Consider the following 21,078-nt stretch of genomic DNA (forward strand, 5'->3'; position numbering starts at 1 on the left):
CCATGCTGCTGGCCCCGTGCCCCCAGCAATGGCTGCGCCAGGAGGCAGTTCTGTGCCCTGAGCTGCAGCGGCTACGTAATCCCCCGGCAGCCCCTTAATCCCCTGGCCAAGCAGCAGCAGCCACAGATTTAGGGAAGTGGAGTGGGATAAAATCACCAGGGATTACTCTGATTCCTGAAGACGGGTTTCAGCTTCTCCAGCCGGAGGTCAGGCCGGCCTGCTTTAAAGGGTTCACAGCTGCGGGACCAAAAAAGCCCCCCGACATTTGATCTCACCCACCCATAGCGTGGGATGCTGGGTACCCACTCTGGCACTATTACTTTGGGGTACAAGTGCTGTGTGCGGTTGAAATGTCCAGACACCTCATGTAGGAGAGATGAAAGGGATGGGCAGTCAGAAGGACTACCCATTACCTGATCTCCTGATCTCCTCCTCATGTGAGTGATGCTTTGTTAATAGCTGAACCTCTCAGTTTGGGAAAGATTCAATTGAGATTGCCGTCCCCTAATCAGTGTCTGGAGACCAATGAATCAAAGGAAGCCAATGGCTGAGCGTGAAGAGCAGCAGCGAGCAGCAAAGTGCACAGTCAGATGAGGGGCATGCTTTGAAAGCTCATTATCATTGTGAGGAGTATGAATTATAAATAACTGTAGATATAGCAGTGGAAAGATATAAATGAGCAGAGTGACCTGTTGAGCAGCCTGACTCTGCGGCTATGAGTTAACCCACTCTTAGAATAACTTCCATCATCTTCTTCACGTTTAAAATGGTTTGTTTTCTATAAAATGCAAAGCCACAATAGATCATTAGGTTTTTCATAAGAATGTGAGGGGGCAAAGTGACTTCAAACAACTGAAGTAAAATCAAAGCACGTATTATAGATGTGCTGCTGAATGCAGTGTTGGTGCCACATGTTAAATGGGACAATAGAAGTGGCAGAGAAAATACAGATAAGGGAATTAAAGGGTGATACATGGAATGGAGGTTAAATTGCGTGATGCAGAGACTGAAAGCTCAGGCTGAGCAATTAAGTCATCACAGAGCTGACTCGCCTCAGGATAGGCTGGTTTCTGCATTTACTGCAATCTTTACTCCAAACCAAATGTCTTTTAAGTTATGATCCTATTCAAGCAGATGGTGGGTCTGACAGGGCTGAAATTTCCAGATGACATTCTTAAATCTGTGCTGTGCAAAGGGTTACACAGGAAGGTTGAAATGACTCTTTGAGACTTTAAAATCTACAAAAAAAAAAAATCAATTTCTGCACATATAAACTCACACTCTTGTGACAGTGCCTTTGGGGTACTGTGGCTGTACAGCAAATGGCACTGTTAGCAGTTGAAGGTAACAGGTGGACAGGTCTAGATCATACCAGTACCTTTCTTAAACAGCCAAAACATGCCATGGGGGCTCTCACCCTGACAAGGAGTCAGCACAGATCTGGACTGCCCCAAGACGACTCTTTTGGTGAGCATAGCATGGAGAAATATCTTTCTCCAGCAACTACTCTCTGCAGACAAGGGGTGTAATATATTGCCTGTGAGAATGGAAGGAGCTGATCGCTCCTCCCCAGACTAAGAAGATGGTGCTGGCACCAGGGATCATGGGGTCAGACAGCTGCTGCTTCCTTTTCCTCCTCCTCTCTCTGCATCCTGAGAAGAGTAGTATGTTGTTCTAACAGGGACCACAAAGACTGATCATCAAGGTCTCATTTCTCATTTACCAAGATTAAAAATGAGGGGTAGAGTACAGGCCTGCCAGGATACTTGTCTGGATACTCCAGGAAGGAGACAATGAAAGTTCACATTCTGAAAAAAAATCTGAGTGCAAGCTGAAGGCAGGAGAATCAGGGTTACATACAACATTTTCTCTCCACTTTGGAGGGAGCCATAAGCAAAGAGTTATTGTAAGTGATTTTGCAGCGTCTTTGTGCTAGCTTTTCCAGTCATTGTGTGCTATTTGCAGCGGGGACCCAGTGTAATCCAAATGGGTTTGGAAAGAGTCCTGCTCTGTGTTGAGCAAATCCTGAAACACCCGTAGAAAAGGCAATGAGATGCAGCAACACGCTAAACGGGGAGGCCCAAATCCCTTTATTTGTATTGATCTTGTTTAATGGATATCACCTGACAGGTATACCTCACTTAACCTCTTAATGACCCAAAGTTGCAAGGGAAGGGAATTCAAAGATGAAATGAAAACAACAAAGAAAACTGGAGAACATCAGGTGCCTAGAGAGCCCTTAATGGGATTATTGTGTGTGGAGGTGCTTCTGCAGAGCTCAGCACTGTACTGTGTGAGCACAGCTGAGGCACAGAAAGGAGATAAATGACAGCAGGTCTCATTGGGGAAGAAGAAAATGAGTCCTATGAGAAAGAATGAGAGAAAATCCTTAATGAAGTGTGAGCATCTGAGGAGGGTTGCAAGAGATATGGGGGCAGAGAGAGGAGCAAGTTAGAGATACATTTGCTAGACCATGAGGCAATAAAAAGTGCCAGTGTGATTTTGTGCTGTGTTCATAAATATAGGGAAGATTTACCACTTCTTCTTGTTTCTGGTTTTACTAGAAACTGAGGTCAGTTTGGATTATCTTGCTAGGAGAAGGTGCTGGCAAGTGTCAAGATCAGCCAAAGAACAAATACAGTCAAAACACTGGTTTAAGCAGTGTTGTAGGTGAGTTTGTTACAGACACCAGAAATCCTCATTTGTTTAATGCATTCACATGATGACCTTAATCTGGGAATGCCTGAGCAGACTGAAGTGCAGTCTTAAAGCAAGATAAATACAAAGAGAAAGGGAGAAAACAAAGAAAGGGAAATTTTACACTGAGCACCATAAAAAGCTGATCAGAAAGTTCTGCCGTGCATGGCACAGCCTTTTGAGGCAGCCTCTCTCCTTGCAGCACAGGTTGCCAAGGCACAACTGGTAGCAACCAAGCTTCTCTTTGTCAGAAAACCAGCTGGAATGGGGGGCAGGGGACAGCCCTGAACGAAGTGTGCAGCTTCATGGAGATGAAGAGCAGATGAGGCAGTGTCTTAGACCCCTTGGGCATTAAGCTCCTCCTGATGCCAGGCTTATCTGCCTGAAGCTGGTCACCAGATACTTCTTCCCCGTGGCACCATGGTATGTGTGTCTCCCAGGAAGCCCAAGCAGCAGGGCAAGGATGAGCCCTCTGTTCTTCAGGAAAATATCTTGGGGCCTACATGGAGTCCTTTCTGCACTGTGGATATCAGGACTGGGAAGAGGATGTAGAAGATGGGTACTCCCTTGGTTTTCATTATGGAGGCACTTGCTGCATGTCTGCCGGCACCTCCAAGCAAATCTTTGCTGTACCATCATCCTGAGCTTAAACCAGCATCATAGCCTAATAAGAATTCTTTGCTTTTTCAATAACTTAAAACAAAGAATGATGGGAACAACATACTCTGTCTCACGCCAGGACACCAAGTGTCTGGGTATAGAAATTCCTTTCCACCCTGCTCAAACACTGTGCTTGAAAAGCTCCTTTCTCAACAGTGCTGGAGCCTGTATCCTGTTTGGGAGATATGAGGACGACGTCTCTGGCCTGTCTGAGGAGATTTAACTGTTCCCTGGCGTGGTTTGGAAGGCAGCTGTGAGGTGTTTCTCCAGCAGCAGGGAATTTGATCTGCCTGTCCAGCAGCTGCCAGGAAAAGGGGACCCTTGCCAGAGGCAGTGTCGGAAAAGCACTTTTATTTGTGGGCTTACTGGCTGGCCATGCAAATCTCTTCTGATCAGGTTTCAGAGGAGGGTTAAAACTGCAAGCTGACTTCACAGAAGAGTGGATTTACTGGGTGAAAAGGGCTGCAGACTTGCTCCTTCAGTAGTGTTGATGCTGCAGACAGGCCCCAAGGCTGGGGGCTGGGAAGCATCCTTATCCCTATCCCCACTCCTATCCCAATCCCTGCTCCCTGTGTGCGCTGCCCTCCCTCTGGTCCGACAGTGTCAGAGCTAGCACTATCCCACTGAGCCTCAGATGCTGCAGCTCACTGGGGCAATGCTGTTGAGTGACCAGTCACATGGAGATCTTGGTTTGAATACATACAGCATGTACAGAGTGCCTCACTGAGATCTCTGCAGAGTACAGATTCACCCTTAGAGTAGCTCCGGTGGTACAGGCAGGTGCTATACCCCCAAATCTCTCCATTTCAAGTTGCCTCAGAAGCAGTGAACAATGGATGCATGCTTGGCCTACAGAGTTTCCCCATGTCAGCAGGACTCTGGCCAACATGGCCTTTCAGACCTTCCTTCCATTCAGTAGCTCTGCGAATATCTGCCTGCAGATCGCTCATCTCAGCTGCATGCTCTACCTGTTGTTTATAGAAGCAGACATGTAGGTGTCACATTAATTAATGCCTTTGCCTGGTTACATTGTCTTTTTTCCTCTTTTTTTTTTCCACAGCTAAATTTCCACTCTAAATTTAGACTTGTTTAAATACTCCATGTTGAAACAAGAAGAAAGGAAAAGGGGAAAAAAATGAAAAAGAAATATGAACAGAGGTGTTCAATGGGGAGAGAACTGTGCGCAGACAGCTGCTTTCCTGGGTCTTGACACAAGGTAGCTAGAATGAAAGTCAATTTAAGCCCTCTCCCTCTACTACCAAGGGGTTAAACTTAATCTTTTCCATTTCAAGTCCGCATGATTTGAAAGAACTTGATTAGGAGAAAGGGAAACCCCATTTTGAAAGGGATTAAAGCTTTCCTGATAAAGTAGCTGCACTAGAACAGCTTTTTTGAGGGAGGAGGCTTTGCTTCTTGGGGAGCCCCAGGAACTGCAATGCATCAAGTGACTAAAGAAATGATGCCACTTAATCTGCTAATCTCCACAGCCACAAAAACACTTGACTCAGTGCGCGTCTCGCAGCATCCTTCGTGTTGCTAAATCCTTTGCGTTAAACATGTCATGCAATGACCCTGCTCAGAGGATGTGCTGCAAATACCTACTTCTCACTGCTCAGTGTGTTAATAAGGATACAGAGGTTAACAAGGTTATCGGCATCGAGGTATTTGGGTCAAATTAGAGCTGCTGTCTGGGCCAGAAGGAAGTCTCCTCTGCCCTGTGTCCCAGCCAGAGTTGGCAGATCATAGAAACATAGAATCATGGAATCAGAGAATGGCTTGGTTTGGAAGCAACCTTAAATATCATCTAGTTCTCACCCCCCTGCCAGGGGCAGGCCTGCCACCCAGCAGCTCATGCTGCCCAGAGCCCCATCCAACCTGGCCCTGAACACTCCAGGGATGGGGCACCCACATCTTCTCTGGGCAGCCGTGCCTCATCACCCTCTCAGGGCAAAACTTCCCCCTGACAGATGTGGGAGCAGAGATGAGTTTCTTTCTTTCATGATCTGATAATAATGCCCCATGTACATGCAGAAATTCTGACAAGTATTTACTGGCTAATGGCTGCAGAGTGCTTACACTGAATGTCTGGGTGGGTGCTATTGTAGAAATGCATAACAGCATGGCTGCAATATTCAGAGGTCAATTAAAAATCTCAAAAAATTGTTTTTTTTCCCCCATCCATTTTGATACCAGAGAATGGAGCAGCTCTGCCAAAATTCTAGGTCAGAAATTATAACGTTTCATGCTTTCCTCCTTTGAAAACAAACTATTTTTTCCCCATAAAAATCAGAGGTGATCCAGTTTCAGTGCGATTAAACATAAAAGCTGGGCTTGAGATACATTTTACCACACACTGATGTAGGTGTAGATAAAAACAGTCCATTCTTTCATGAATATTAATGAAAACATGTTTGCGAGTTTAGGCAGCCATCAATTGTTATTAAAAATACCATGACAGTCTTGAGGAAGAGAAGGACTGTGAGAAGGTTTCCACACCAGATCCACAGTTTCCAAGCAGCTTGCATTTTGCTTTGTGATTCCTCCTGCAGTGAGAGGAAGATGTCTCCCCTGACCTATGACTATGAAAAGAGGGGCTCCTTCAAGCCCCCGGTGACTTGAACCACTTCCCATCAACCCTAAATTGCCTCCGAGCCTGCAATTAACTGTCTCACCTGTCAGCTCCTTTGATTTCCTTCAAGGAGCACAAATTAGCTGAGGAAGAAACTCAGACTCTTTCAAGCTGGCCCCCCACACCAGCAGCTATCATCCCTCATGGGATGCTGGGCATACAGGAGGGCATCAGATTGAGAGGGCATGGCAGCTCACCAGGACATAGTCTCATCTGTGCACATATGGGAGTAAATAATCTCTCTCTTCTTGCTGTAACATGTAGCAGCATGCAAAATCTATGTTTGAAACAATCAGTTTCTAGCAGCCTCACTTATTCTGCTTCCTCCTGGCATTGAGTCAGCACATGTGGCACTCGATAGAGACAGTGACAACTCAGCAAACCATTTAGCTGAGCAGAGCAGTCTGCAACGTGCTTGAAATTAGAGAAATGCATTCACTTCCCATGACAAAAATTGGGTCTTAGGTTCACCAGAGCTATTGATAAATAATGCATGCATATGTAATGAAGAAGAGAACTCTTATCCCAAGCTTTGATGTCTATAGTCATGTACCATTTGCTGAAGAAACACACTCCAGCTGCCTGCCTCCTGCTGAGCACAACACTGAGGTTGAAGCTAACACCTGAGATGGAGGCTCCCAAATCTCAGACAGAAGCTGTGCAGCCATGCCCTGGAGATGCCTGCATGGAATACCTGATTCGCAGCAGTCATGCAGACCTGCACTGAAATCTTGTTAGCAATGGTTGCTTGTTGCAGCTCTGACGTGAGCTTTACACATGCAAGTGATGCCAGAGTTAACAGGCACTCCCAGTTTGGAGTGATTCCCGTTCTAGTTGTAGTGTACACCTAGGCCTGCTCTGCTCAGGGTGGCTCCATCAAGCAGTGAGGCAAGGAGCAAAGCAGGTGAGCTGGCAGCCCTCATCACAGCCTGAGATGGAAACAGGGCCCAGGACTCAGCATGTCCTTTGCTGGGGCATCTCCAATCCGTGCTACCTGCAAATCCTCCGCTTCGCGTCAGCTTTGTCTTTAAGTGCTGTAATCTCATGCGTCTTGTATGGAACAAGATGGAAGTAGAGGAAGCATTTTAGCTTCAGGTAACTAAAAATTCCTTATAATTAATTGTAATTAATTGTGTAGGACTGAGAAAAGCTGACTGGTTGGAATGGCCACAGGAAAAAATGACAACAATCAGCTGGATTTATCATCGTGCTTCATATGGTAGCCGAGTAGAAATACGTTATAACCACTAGGAAAATTGCTGTCCATGCAGGTGGCTGCCAGGGCCAATAAGCTGTAGAGACAAACACAGATGCCAAGGTAGCACACAGTTCAGCCCTCAGGAGCCGGCAGCCATTTTATTGCTGAGGGGCCAGCAAGCAGTGCTATGCAGGAGTGCAGGGTGTCTCTAAAGGCTGTTGTGGCCAAAGAGAGGGGTAGCTACAGGTCCTGATAGGAGGTGGTCATGAATCAGTATCAGATTTTTGTATCACAGATTTGTGTCAGAAATAGCACAGCCAGCAAGAGTAGGGAGGTGATTGTCCTTTTGTACTTGGCACTGGTGGGGCTGCATCTCAAGTACTGGGCTCAGTTTTGGGTCCCTCTCTACAAAAAGGACGTTGAGGCCCTGGTGTGTGTCCAGAGAAAGCAATGGAGCTGCGATGGGTCTGGAGCACAGGCCTTATAAGGAGTGGCTGAGGGAGTTGGGATTGTTCAGTCTGGAGAAGAGGAGCTCAGGGGAAAACACCATCGGTCTCTACCATGACCTCAAAGGAGGTTGTGGTGAGGTGGGAGTTGGCCTCTTCTCTCAGGTAGTAATGGCCTCAAGTTGCACTAGTGGGGGTTCAGGTTAGATATTAAGAAACAGGGAGGTGGTGGGGTCACCATCCCTGCAGGGGATTTCAAGAACTGCATGAATGTGGCACTGAGGGATTGTGATCAGTGGGCATGGTGGTGTTGGCTTGGGGTTGGACTAGGTGATCTTAGAGATCTTTTCTAACCTCAATGATTCTATGATTCGAATAGATTCACCTGTTCTGGCAAAGCTGCATCTGCAGAGAAACAGTAGCACATGGGAGGTTCTTCCTTTTCCTCTCTCCCTGAAAAGGGACTTTCTGTTAATCCTGCCTTTTTTCCAAAGCAGCAATTGCTCACCTCTGAGCAGACTGTCAGAAAGCCCTTAGGACACCTGTTATGCTGCTGCAGTTGTTTGGTAGGAGAAAAACATTTTCAGGGAGGAAGTAGCTCTGTCAGCAGCACTTCACAAATCTCATCACAGGCTCTGAGAAAAGCTGAGCAAGGAGCAGCTGCCAATGGGCTGAGAAGGGTAAGGGGAACAGCCCCTGGTCCAGCTCTGCTGCATGGCTGGGAGAGCACATCTCAGAGCATTGTGACTTATTTTTTGATCAATGCAGTCACTGCATGTGCAAATACCATCACTTTTTGTTCGCTTCTGCTGACTGTGTTAGCTCTTCTGTCTTGCAGCAGGCTGTCATGTGCAGGCCACCTCAGCTGTCCAGCCCGTGGGATGCTGCAGGGGAAGGGAACACGGCTGCTGCTTCTCTTTGCTCTGTAATGTTTCTTGTTTTCCCTGCCCACACAACTTGCTGATTCCTTCTGAAGTGCTGCTGATGGGGGTGGGGGACATTTGGGCTGGACGGAGGGATTTCTGTTTGCTACAAACAAAAATTGCAGGATGCAGAAAGGACAAAGACTCCAGTGGTATGTGGCTGAGTCTCTGCCCATGCCTCTCTACTTCTTCTGCAACTGCCATAAACCCACTGTGTAACCATTTGTCACTGCAGTTTTAGATGGAGATGATAGTATTTCCTTCTCTCCTCTTTGCAAGGGTAATTTTTATAAAAGCGCTTTGTATCTGTCTAGGTCTTTGCAGGAGAGCACTCTTACAGTGACGTTGGAGACATACAAAATATACACAAGAAACATCCTTTAAAATTATGTAAGAGCTTTCATCCAAAGATGTTTAAGCAGATTATGAAATCACCGCTATTGTCGATATTTTCTAAAAAAAAAGATCAGATCACAGTGTTTTAAATGTGGGAATGGAATGCTGATTCTGCATTGGATACTGGTAAGGGCAATTGATCTGAAGAAGTAGAACATAATGTGTTTGTATTCTGAAGCTTGTCCTTAGAAATAACTGATGTGAAAAGTAGAAATACCATATACGTATTAGTAACATATTTTAGAAACATAATTACTGAATTATGTGACAAACTCTTTCTCACAAAGCTGCAATAGATTTTGAGTGTTCTAAACAAGCTTTCAAGGAGCCAAGGCCTTTACACAAAGCAGGACTGTCCCACTCTGTGGGAATGTCCCACTCTGTTAGGATGCCACAGGCAGGCTCCAAGATACTCCCCTCTATCCTCCTTCCAAGCTTATCTGTGTGCAAGGACAAACAAGTGATCAACACAGTGACCAAGTGTGAAGGGAACAAATGCTGGAGGATAATTAATTAAGAGGTTGATGTTTATGTTTGAATTGCAAAGCAGGTGTCTGAAAGCAATGACTAGGTGTTGAGAGAGCAATTGTTAGAAAGTAATTAACTAATTAAGAAATTTGTGTTGGGATGGCAAGGATTTGTGTTTACTGGGTACTTGTGTGATCAGTGAAGCATCGCAGAAGAGTGTGAACCTGCAGTACTCAGCCAATGAGGAACCAGGGGAGAAAGAGATAAGGGTCGGGCAATAGGGAATAAAAGATGTAACGCTGTTTTCTGTGTGCACTCCTGCTTGCAGGAGGCCCACCATTGCAACTGTGAATGAAATCTGCTTTATCAGAGATAGCGTCCTGGAAAATTATTTGGATGTTTCCAACAATCTGGGGGCTCGTCCGGGATTATTATTGCCTCTTGGGGATCTCCCCTGCTGCCCTGGACAGGATAGGTGCACCCCGCTGATTTCAGCGCTCCAGTCTGGGTGGTGAGGTGACTCCCTGGGACGGTCGATAGGAAACTGAGACTGTTACTTACATAAGGGACGGGCTCTGTGAAAGCCAAGGGACAGGTAGGCACGGGTGTTGGCTGTTGCGACCCAGTAACTTCATGCACGGACCAAGGTAAGGGAATTTAATTCTTGCCCTGGGGGTCGGTTGAGACTCTTGAGTGTGTGTGACTGGGATGCACTTCAGTGCGAAGCGAGTGCAGAGTCCCGACCTGCGGTTCTGTTGTCCCGCGAGGGGCACGGCCAGGGATGGATGGAGCGGCTGTTGGTGAAAGGAGGAGTCTCGGGAGGGGGCTGTTGGTGTGCGGTACCCTGTGCACTTGACGAAGTGCCAGCAGTGCACCCCTATTAATCTGAGATAGGAGTACAGTACTGTGGGGGGTTGGGCCCAAAATCTGAGAATGGGGGTCTGGTAACCTGTGAGCTGGGGAGTTCATGGTAGCATTCTGGAGGGATGGGTAATAGGAGCTACCGAGAGCAGGGGAAGAGGGTCCCCAAAATTGTGCCTATAGATAGCCCCTTGGGAGAAGTGCTTCAGAACTGGAAAACCAACCCCAAAACTAGGGACAAAGACAGGAAAGAGATGTTTAGATACTGTGCACAGATATGGCCTAGAGAGCCATTACAGGGAAAATGACTATTTTGGCCAAAATACAGATCTGACGAAGACTGGATTTGTCAGATTTTGAATTCATATGTAAAGAATAAAACTCCCTTGTTGGAGGAAGAAACGGAATATGCTGCTTGTTGGACACAAGAGGTCAGTCTACTGCTAGCAAAGAAAGGTTTGGATCAGGAAGAAGAGGAATTAGGAAAGAAAACTAATCAATGGGATCCCCTAGAGAACCTACCCCCCATATAACCCTAGTGTAGTACAAGAGGTGACAGTCACTTCCCCAGAAGAACAAGAGAAGACCCGTAGAGTCATTTCACAAGAGGGCACGCTGGGCTCAGAAGAGAGTTAGAACAATATAAGAGGGATATTGAAAACTTTCCTTTCCCTGATACTGACCAGATTAACACCTCCATGTACACCCGATGGGAGGTCCCATTGGGACAGGGGCAAATAGGTTGTGTAAACTCCCCACTCACAAGTGGAGAGGTCAGAAATTTTAAGAAGGAAATGAAATCCTTAATTGAGGATCCTGTAGCAGTAGCAGAATAATTGGACCAATTTCTGGGTCCTAACCTGTACTCATGGATGGAATTAGTGTCTATCATAGGTATATTGTTTACTGGAAAGGAAGGAGTTATGATCAGGCGAGCTGCTATGCAAGAATAGGAAAAGAATAATCCCCCTGGACACCTTGGGATGGTGCCAGCAGAGCAAAAATACCCAGTGGAAGACCCTAACTGGGACTGTAATAATGCACAACATCAGCAAAACATGAAGGACTTGCGAGATATAATAATAGCTGGAATTAAGGAGGCAGTGCCTAAGTCCCAGAATCTCACTAAGGCATTTGAGGTTCAGCAGAATAAGGATGAATCCCCTAGTGATTTTCTAGAAGAGCTTAGAGACAGAATGAGAGAATACTCAGGAATGAATTCTGAGGATCCTGTAGCACAAAGCCTCCTTAAGGTGAATTTTGTAACTAAGGCGTGGCCAGACATACAAAGAAAGCTTCAAAAGATAGAAGGATGGAATACAAGGGCTGGGTTAATGGTTTCCACAGTTGATTGTGTACTGAAACAAAGAATGGATAATAGGGAAAGGAAAATAGAAGAGAGGTTGAGTCCTGAAGGGTGGCAAAGAGAAGGAAAATTACGAGGATATCGATCTAGGCCTCAGTCAGAGAATAGTGAACAGAGGTGTTTCAGGTGTGGTAAGGTTGGACATATAAAGAGAAACTGCCCAGAGTGGAAGAGAAAGGAGACGTTACTAGCTGCTTTAAACTGAGAATAGGAGTGCCAGGGGCTCTTGAAAATTTGGTCCCACTAGGAGCCCTTGGTAAATATGAAAGTGGGACCTGAAGAGGAGGATATTGTATTTTTAGTTGATAATTGGGCAGCTCGGTCATCGCTGGCTCATAAAGCGTCAGGACTCAAATTAACAAATGAGACTCTAAAGACAATGAGGGTAGAGGGGACTGGGATGACAGTACCACTTTTTGAAAAGACTGAATTGAGATTAGGGAATAGGACAACAACAGGACAATTATTTACGTGCCTGATGCAGGGACTAATTTGCTGGGGAGAGATCTTATGATGAAATTGGGAATACAAATAACAATCTGTCAGGAGGGAATTGTAGTATCAATGAATGTGTTAACTGAGGCAGATGAGAAAGAGATAGATCCCATGGTCTGGGTAAAAGAAGGGAATGGGGCGGGGGGGAAGGGGGCTGAAAATAACTCCTTAAAAATAAAGTTGCAGGAAAAATACAAGACCATAAGACAGAAACAATACACAATTCCTTTAGAGGGACGTATTGGGCTTAAACCTGTGATACAAGGATTACTGAAGGATGGGTCTCTGAAACCATGTATGTCGGCTTTCAATACCCCCATTCTGCTAGTAAGGAAACCTGATGGCTCCTATTGATTAGTCCAAGACCAGAGAAAAATTAATGAAATAGTACAGAAATGCCATCCAGTGATTCCAAACCCATATACCTTGATGAGTAAAATCCCAAATGAAGATGAATGGTTCAGTGTTATAGATCTAAAGGGTGCCTGTTGGTCTTGTCCCCTGGATCTGGAGAGCAGAAATATATTTGCCTTTGAGTGGGAAGATTCTGAGAGAGGATGAAAACAACAGTATCTGTGGATGGTTCTGCCTCAGGGGTTTGAAGAGTCACCAAATCTGTTTGAACAAGTTTTGGAGCAAATACTAGAACACTTTCAGCCACCAGAGGGATTATCGCTCCTACAATATGTAGATGATCTCTTCTTGTCAGGAGCAGAAAAAGCAGATGTTAAAAAAGCTACAAATGAACTGCTAAACTAAACTAGGGAAACAGGGACTGAGAGTCTCAAAGAATAAACTATAATAAGTAGAAAAAGAAGTTAGATATTTGGGACACCTGGTTTCTGAGGGAAAAGGGGTGATCTGTAGGATCACCCCAGAGATAATTCAGGGAACTGTTGAACTACCCTTGCCCAGAACAAAGAGGGAATTGAGAAAACTCCTAGAGGTAGTAGGATAGTGCAAACTCTGGATAAAAGCATATGCTTAGAAAACCAAAGGGTTATACCTTAAATTATTAGATGAGGAACCCAACACCCTTGAGCAGACTGCCAAGAAAAAGGAGTTGATAGAGGAATTAAAACAGAATCTAATTCCAGCCCCAGTCCTAGCTCCCCCTGCACTGAATAAACCTTTCCAGCCCTTTGTTACTGTAGATCAAGGGGCAGCCCTGGGAATGCTAACCCAGGAATGGGAGGACAGGCATCAGCCTGTGGCATATCTATCTAAGCTACTGGATCCAATATCTTGGAGATGGCCAGAATGTATCCAACCTGTAGCAGCGACTGCTCTTCTGGTAGAAGAGAGCAGAAAATTGACTTTCGGGAGACACTTGGTAGTCACTACCCCACATCAGGTGTAAACTATTTTAACTCAGAAGGCTGGAAGATGGTTAACTGACTCTAGAATTCTGAAATACAAGACAATCTTAATGGAGAAAAATGACTTTGTGCTAACAACTGAATCTTGCCTAATCCAGCTACATTCTTGTGGAAAGGGGAGGAGAAAAAAGAAAATGTAGAGCATAGTTGCTTGGATTTAATTGAGTGTCAGACAAGAGTAAGATCTGACCTGCAAGACACCCCCCTTGAGGAAGGAAAGCTTTTGTTTATCTATGGGTCTTCAAGGGTGGTGCAAGGAAAAAGACACAATGGATGTGCTGTAGTAGAGGGGGCAAAAGAGGAGGTGAGAGAGATGGGCTGGCTGCCTAGTGATTGGTCAGCACAGACATGTGAATTATATGCCTTGAACCAAGCACTTCATCTCCTTAAAGGAGAGGAGGGAACCATATATACTGATTCCAGGTATGCGTATGGAGAGGTACACACTTTTGGAAAAATTTGGGAGGAACGAGGATTAATCAACAGTAAAGGAAAGGAATTGCTTCATGAGAACCAATCAGACAAGATCTAGAAAATTTACTGCTGCCCACTGAAACTGCAATAGTGTGTGTCAAAGGGCATCAGAAAGGGAATTCGATTATTGCCCAAGGTAACCAAGCAGCATATAAAGCAGCCTATGAGGCTGCTTGACAATCAACAATTATTATGAATTATCTTGTGCCTGAGGTATCACCTCTCCCCAAAACAGATATTCAGTGAAAAAGAAAAGGAAACTCTTAGGAACTTAGGGGCCACGGAGTCCGAGGGAAGGTGGATGGGAGAGAAGTATTAAACAAGGCAGTGACAAGAGAAATTTTAATCATCTTGCATAAAGGGAGTCATTGGGGAGTGCAAGCTCTGTGTGATGGTGTTCTGTGGAAATATGTAAGCATGGGGATATATACTCTGGTAAACAGGTCTGTAGGGGGTGTGTAGTATGCCAGAAAGTAAATAATAAGGCTATTAGAAATCAACCAGAAGGGGGGGGGAGAGCTGGGAACTTGACCATTCCAAAGTATTCAAGTAGATTTTACAGAACTTCACACCCCCTGGCACTCATCGCCATCAGGAAAAGGAGAAAGAATGAATCAGACGATAAAGAAACATCTGACTAAGTTGGTCCTAGAGACTCAACTCCTTTGGACCAAGTGCTTGCCTCTAGTACTTCTCTGAATCTGGACAGCACCAAGAAAGGATGTGGGGGTTTCTCCATATGAAATGTTATTTGAGTTACCATTTTACCATTTCTAGGAAAGAAAAATGAAATACCACAGTTTGAAACTAAAGATATGTTTCTTAAAAACTATGTACTCGGATTGTCTTCCTCACTATTATCTCTCAGGATCTGAGGACTGTTAGCACAAACACCACCTCTGGAATTTCCAATTTATCCATTCCAAGCTGGAGACTGGGTCCTGATCCAGACCTGGAAGGAGACAAAGCTGCAACCTGACTGGGAAGGGCCATTGCAAGTATTTCTAACGATGGAATGAATTTAAGACTAGAAATCAAATTGCTGCAGGATTTGAGTCACTGTTCTGGTGGGTGACAATTTACAAAAATGTAGAGTGGATAAACTACATCTATTACAATCAACAGAGATAAACTATACAGGTATAAACTATACCAAGGAGGCAGTAAAGAGAATTACAGAACAATTGGATGCTACAAGTAGGATGGCCTGGGAAAATAGGATCGCCCTAAATATATTAGCTGAAAAAGGGTGTGTGTGTGTGTAATGTTAGGCACTCGTTGTTGCCCCTTCATCCCTAATAACACAGCCCCAGATGGCACAGTAACTGAAACACTACAGGGGCTTACTACTCTTGCTGATGAATTGGCAGAAAACTCAGGAATAAATACTTCTATCACTGGGTGGTTGGAGTCCTGGTTTGGCAAATGGAAAGGGATGATTGTGTCCATATTTACTTCCTTGATTGTAGAAGCAGGAATCCTGGTGGCCATCGGTTGCTGTATTATCCCCCGCGTGAGGGGGCTGGTACAGCAATTAATTGAAACTGCGCTGCTGAAGCAAACCATAATGGAGCCGCTACTGCACTTGGATAAAATGATGGTACTAGAAGAAATGGAGAACGAAGAAAGTGAAGAAGGCTTTAAAATCGTACCTTAGAAAAGAAGAAGTAGAACATAAAGTGTTTGTATTCTGTAGCTTGTCCTTAGAAATAGCTGATGTGAAAAGTAGAAATACCATATACGTATTAGTAACATATTTTAGAAACATAATTATTGAATTATGTGACAAACTCTTTCTCACAACGCTGCAATAGATTTTGAGCGTTCTAAACAAGCTTTCAAGGAGCCAAGGCCTTTACACAAAGCAGGACTGTCCCACTCTGTGGGAAGGTTAGGATGTCACAGGCAGGCTCCAAGATACTCCCCTCTATCCTCCTTCCAAGCTTATCTGTGTGCAAGGACAAACAAGTGATCAACACAGTGACCAAGTATGAAGGGAACAAATGCTAGAGGGTAATTAAATAATTAAGAGGTTGATGTTTATGTTTGAATTGCAAAGCAGGTGTCTGAAAGCAATGACCAGGTGTTGAGAGAGCAATTGTTAGAAAGTAATTAACTAATTAAGAAATTTGTGTTGGGATGGCAAGGATTTGTGTTTACTGGGTACTTGTGTGATCAGTGAAGCATCGCAGAAGAGTGTGAACCTGCAGTACTCAGCCAATGAGGAACCAGGGGAGAAAGAGATAAGGGTCGGGCAATAGGGAATAAAAGATGTAACGCTGTTTTCTGTGTGCACTCCTGCTTGCAGGAGGCCCACCATTGCAACTGTGAATGAAATCTGCTTTATCAGAAATAGCGTCCTGGAAAATTATGTGGATATTTCCATCAATATTGACCAGAAGTTTTGTGTCCCGTTGTTCTGTACTCAGTCTTTCCCATCCCACCATCCCCATATTCAGACCTGCTTCCTCAGTGCCCGTGTTATTAAGCATGTTGTTATGCTGTGACGTGAAGAAATCACAACCTTCCTCCTTGTGTCACCTCTTAAGCTGGTATTTGAATTCTTCTCATTTTGGTAGCTGATTCCTTCAAAGTATGCACAGAAGCACTTGTGAAGCGCTCTGCCTTGCAGTGCCTGCTCTGTTTCAGCTGCCTGCTGATGGCTCAGAGATAAGCGCTCACTGTCTTCACCTTTGGTTACCTGGCTGCTTCAGGGCGCTTTGCACTGAAGAACTTTCAACTGCTGGATTTAACAGCCTCCTGCAGTGAGGGATTAGCTTAGTTCGTGTCTCTTCTGAACTGTAACCTTCAAATTTCTCCTTTAATACAATGGAGTGAAAGTTTTCCTGGATGACATTGAGTTTCATCTGTGCTTTTCCATCTCCCTTCATCCTTTTCCAATTTTCACACCCACTTCTGTCCCACAGGTGAGCTGAAAATTCCCAGCTTACCCTTCTGTTTATAATTCACTGTCGTTTCAAAGAGTTCAGTGCATTTTTTTGAGCATATTGCCAGCATACATAACTGTCAGTCAAGGGAGTGAACTGGAGATCTTTGATCTTCCTTGCATTTCCGCTCATTCCTTCTAACCTTCCCTTGACAAACCTCCTTTATGATTCCTGCAGGGACTTTTTTCAAAGATAACGATTTCATTTGTTACAGTAATCACCAGTCTTTCTCTGATCAGTTCTACCAATACTGCTGAGACATTCCTAAGATGCAGGACACGTTTTTAGTGGGATGTGATCCATCTGAAAGTAGCACAGAGTGAGCACTTGTGATTGCTCACATGGAAGATGTGGGCAAACATCCCCCTGTGATCAGCTGCTTTGGAGGAAAAGGAGGTGGAGATTACAGGAACTGTGGCTGGGGTAGGAAACAGAACTGGAAGCACTGGGTTTGGGTCTTTAGATAGAGAAATATGGAGATAGTGGATCCCAAGAGGGTGAGACAGCAGGGACAAACAGCAGATTGTGTATTTCTACCCTGTTGCCAAACACTAAGCATTAAGCACAAGATCCCAGAAACAGGCTGTGATTCTCCAACCTGGCTGATCCTCTCATTCCAACACTTGGCCACAGCTCCATAGGAGAGGATAGCAAGTGCAGGACTGGCCCAGTAAATACCCAAGCATTAAAAAAAAAAAAAAAAAAAATCAAAAAAAACCCAAAATAGCACTTTCTTAGAGGAATGAGAAATGCAGGCACTTCTGCTAAGTGGTAGGTCTGGGGCTACTGCTCTAAGGGGAAAGGAGGAGGCTGTTAGTGATCCAGGCTGCTAAGCAGCAGTAAAAATGAAAGAAGACAGAGCTTCTGTCCCCAGCCCTGCGCTGGGAGTGCTGCCAGGAGTATGCACGTTCCTTCCTGCTCTCCTTCTATCTGTAGTATTTACAGGCAAGTGCTGGAGAAAACCACAGAGTTGTATCTTTTTGTAGAGACATAATATCTATCATTATTTCATAGGTTTCATAAGTAGATTTCAGATATCAGGTGAAGAAATGTGGTACTGATAGCTGTACCCAAAGCTCTTTGCTGTAAAAGAGATGCATACCAGCAGTGTTCAAGAGAAAGCACAGGAGTTCTGCACTTAGCTGATGGGCCTACGATGCAGGCTGGCAATATCTGGGCAAGAAAGGAATTAATAACTGTGTAGGATCCAGCCAACATTCAGCATCCCTCGGTAGGCAGGGTAGCACCTGTAGAGCCTTGGTTCCTTCATCATTTGAAAGTGAACCACTATCTTACTAGTAGTAAAATGAGTTGTGATCCTTTCTATTTCTTTTGGCTTTTGTCCACGTGATCTGAGGGTTTTCTTTTTTTCTGCCTATTTTGACTAACGTTGTTAGTGCACACACATTGTCCTGAACTCAGAGCTTGCTTGACCTTCTGTGTCCAAATATAATAAAAAGGATTTTTATTCGTGATTCAGTCTCAAAAATGTTTCTTTTTTTTTTTTATTTCTTGTCTGAGATTGCTGCCTTTAAAACACATACAGTGTCTTCCTATTGTATATACCAACTCGTTCACCCAAGCATCTGCTGTTTTGTGAGGAAAAGTAAGGGCTGCCTTTATGGTCAGCAGTTTCAACACAAGATGGTGGTGGTGCTGGGGAAGGTGCTTGCACAAGCTAACATTAGATCAGTCAGTCTAATCTCCCAGGCCAAGTTAGGTCTGTGCTCAGGCTTGTCCTCAAGACAATCCTGTCTTTCCATTGCCTCTACAGAGAGATTAACCTCATGAACAATGCTTATCCTTAGTAGAGCTATTGCAGACACTCGCATGGACCTCCACATACAACCAAAGCAGGGCACAGCAGTGAAATCACATTTTGATCTTTGTGATATCTTCTGAGTATGAAGTAAAGAGGCATTTTGCTAAGTTTCACAAAAGCTGAAGTCAGCTTAAAGCAATAGATCAGCTCAGTCCTCCTGCTTCACTCTCATCTCTGCAGACCCCACCCATGATTCATATGTAGGTCTGCTCTTCTCACAGTGACTCTACCAGCAGCTGGGCAGCAAGCAGGAGAGCTGTCAGCCCTCATCATACCCTGAGGTGTGACTCAGCGTGTCCTCTACTGGGGCACAGGTTGCCCAGAGAGGTGGTGGATGCCCCATCTCTGGAGACACCCAAGGTTGTGCTGGACGGGGCTCTGAGCAACCTGATCTACATGTGGGTGTTCCTGTTGATTGCAGGGGAGATTACCAGGTAGCTCCAACTGAAAAGCTTCTGTGATTCTATGAGTACATTTACCCCCTTGCCTCACCAGTGCAGGTACCTGCACTGCTGCTCGCCAAACTGATCTAGATTTAAAGCAGCATTGGTGTGGAGAGAGTCTTAAAATGCATTGTGGATAAACAGGTCCAGGTTACTATGAACCTGTCTTAGTCCAAGTGAAAAGAAATATATTGGGAAAAGGAAGGAAAGCTGCACAAGCCCACACCAGTCTAAGTGTGGGTAGGGGCCAGTCTGCCTCTACAGCCAGCTTAAAGTGTTTATAAAGCCACAGTCTTTGTTTCTTCATCTGTGTCTTGCAGGATCACATTTCCTCCTGTTTATACATGCCCAAACTTCCTCCTTTATTCCCAGTTCTGCTCAGTGCAGATTCATGCCCAGAGGTCAGAACAAGCTTGTTATGGATAACCATAGCAGTTTGGAAAAGGCCAGAAGTCATATGAGGCTCTTAAAAGTCCTTAGTCAGGATGAACAGTAAAGTCTATAATATGTTGACTGAGGATTAATTTTTTAGTGCATTATTCACTTTCAAGACTGGCATTTTATCTTTTCTCTAGGTTTCAGGAATCCCTCGGGGTAAAGCTGCTGCCTTCTCATAACATTTTCAACATTAGAGCCTCAAATGCTTGATGAAAAATGTCTTTTAATCTCATCTTTTCCCCAGCAAAGATCTCCAAGTTTGCTAAAATATTAACTATGGTTTTTAATATCCTAAAGGGACTGAGTTATCTAGAATTCTACTGCACTTATGACTGAAATTCAAAGCTCAACACATTGTAAACAGGCTGTCAGAGGAGATGAAGCATCCTGCCTATTCAGCCTCATGCTGCTCCTGGAAAATTTTTATTTTGTTGTACAGTTTTAATTATCCCCTTTGCAGCAACAACAAGGAAGCACAGACAGAGGAGCAATGAGAGCTAATGAATGAAAATCAAATTAAGGATTTGCATTTTCTGTGAAAATGGCCCGAGGAAAGGTTTGGATGACTTCACAGAATATTATGGGTTTCCATGATAAACACGGGCAGAATTAGTTAGAGATTATGTTTCAGTATTTGACTGACTTATCTCTCTGGTTCAATAGGAATGGAATTTTGTAAGAAAGCAAACAGTACTGAAGTGGAAACACTCTGAAATCTAGTATCAATTCAATGCCGAGACTGGGATTAATGTGTAAAGCACTGCTGCAACACTGGAAATTCTTGCGAAGTACCAACTCCCAACATATTTACTCTACTGGGAAAAAGAGAGAAGAAGAAAACTTAGCAGTATATTAGATAAAATACATCAAAGAAAAAAAAATACACGGAGATACTGTGGAAATGCCTTAATTAAAAGTAATGCTAGTGGTGTCTTACAACTGTGGCAAACAACCTGGGAACCTGAGTGTTCAGAACCACTCTAGTTTCAAGGTAAGGATCTATAAAACCTGACATAAACATTCCGGTGTCATGCACAGATCTGACTGCCTAAAGAGACAGCCCCAGCTGATAAAAGGCTATGAGGCAGAATAATGTAAGTTTTCATCACTGCATGAGGATCCTGCAGCTTTTCCATGGTACTGGAAGGTTCTGGCTGTATTTCTGAAAAAGTGTCTTTCTGTAATGGACTCTTCAGTTTACAGCAGAAAGAAGAGAGAACAGGGCAAGCACTTCTCTCTTCAGCATAGCACAGAACCAAAGTTCAGCCTCCAGCTCCCAAATGTCCCTGAAGAAGCTGATTTTGCCATCTAAAATAAAAAGCTGAACAACAAATTTGACTGCAATTCAGTTTTGTCAATACTTTTTATTCTTTCCTCTGTTGTCTTAGAATTCAGAGTGTTTCTTTCTGTACTACTTCTGTTACTGTTGGTAATT

Source organism: Lagopus muta, chromosome 1 (assembly GCF_023343835.1).
Source record: "Lagopus muta isolate bLagMut1 chromosome 1, bLagMut1 primary, whole genome shotgun sequence".
Classification (NCBI taxonomy): Eukaryota; Metazoa; Chordata; class Aves; order Galliformes; family Phasianidae; genus Lagopus; species Lagopus muta.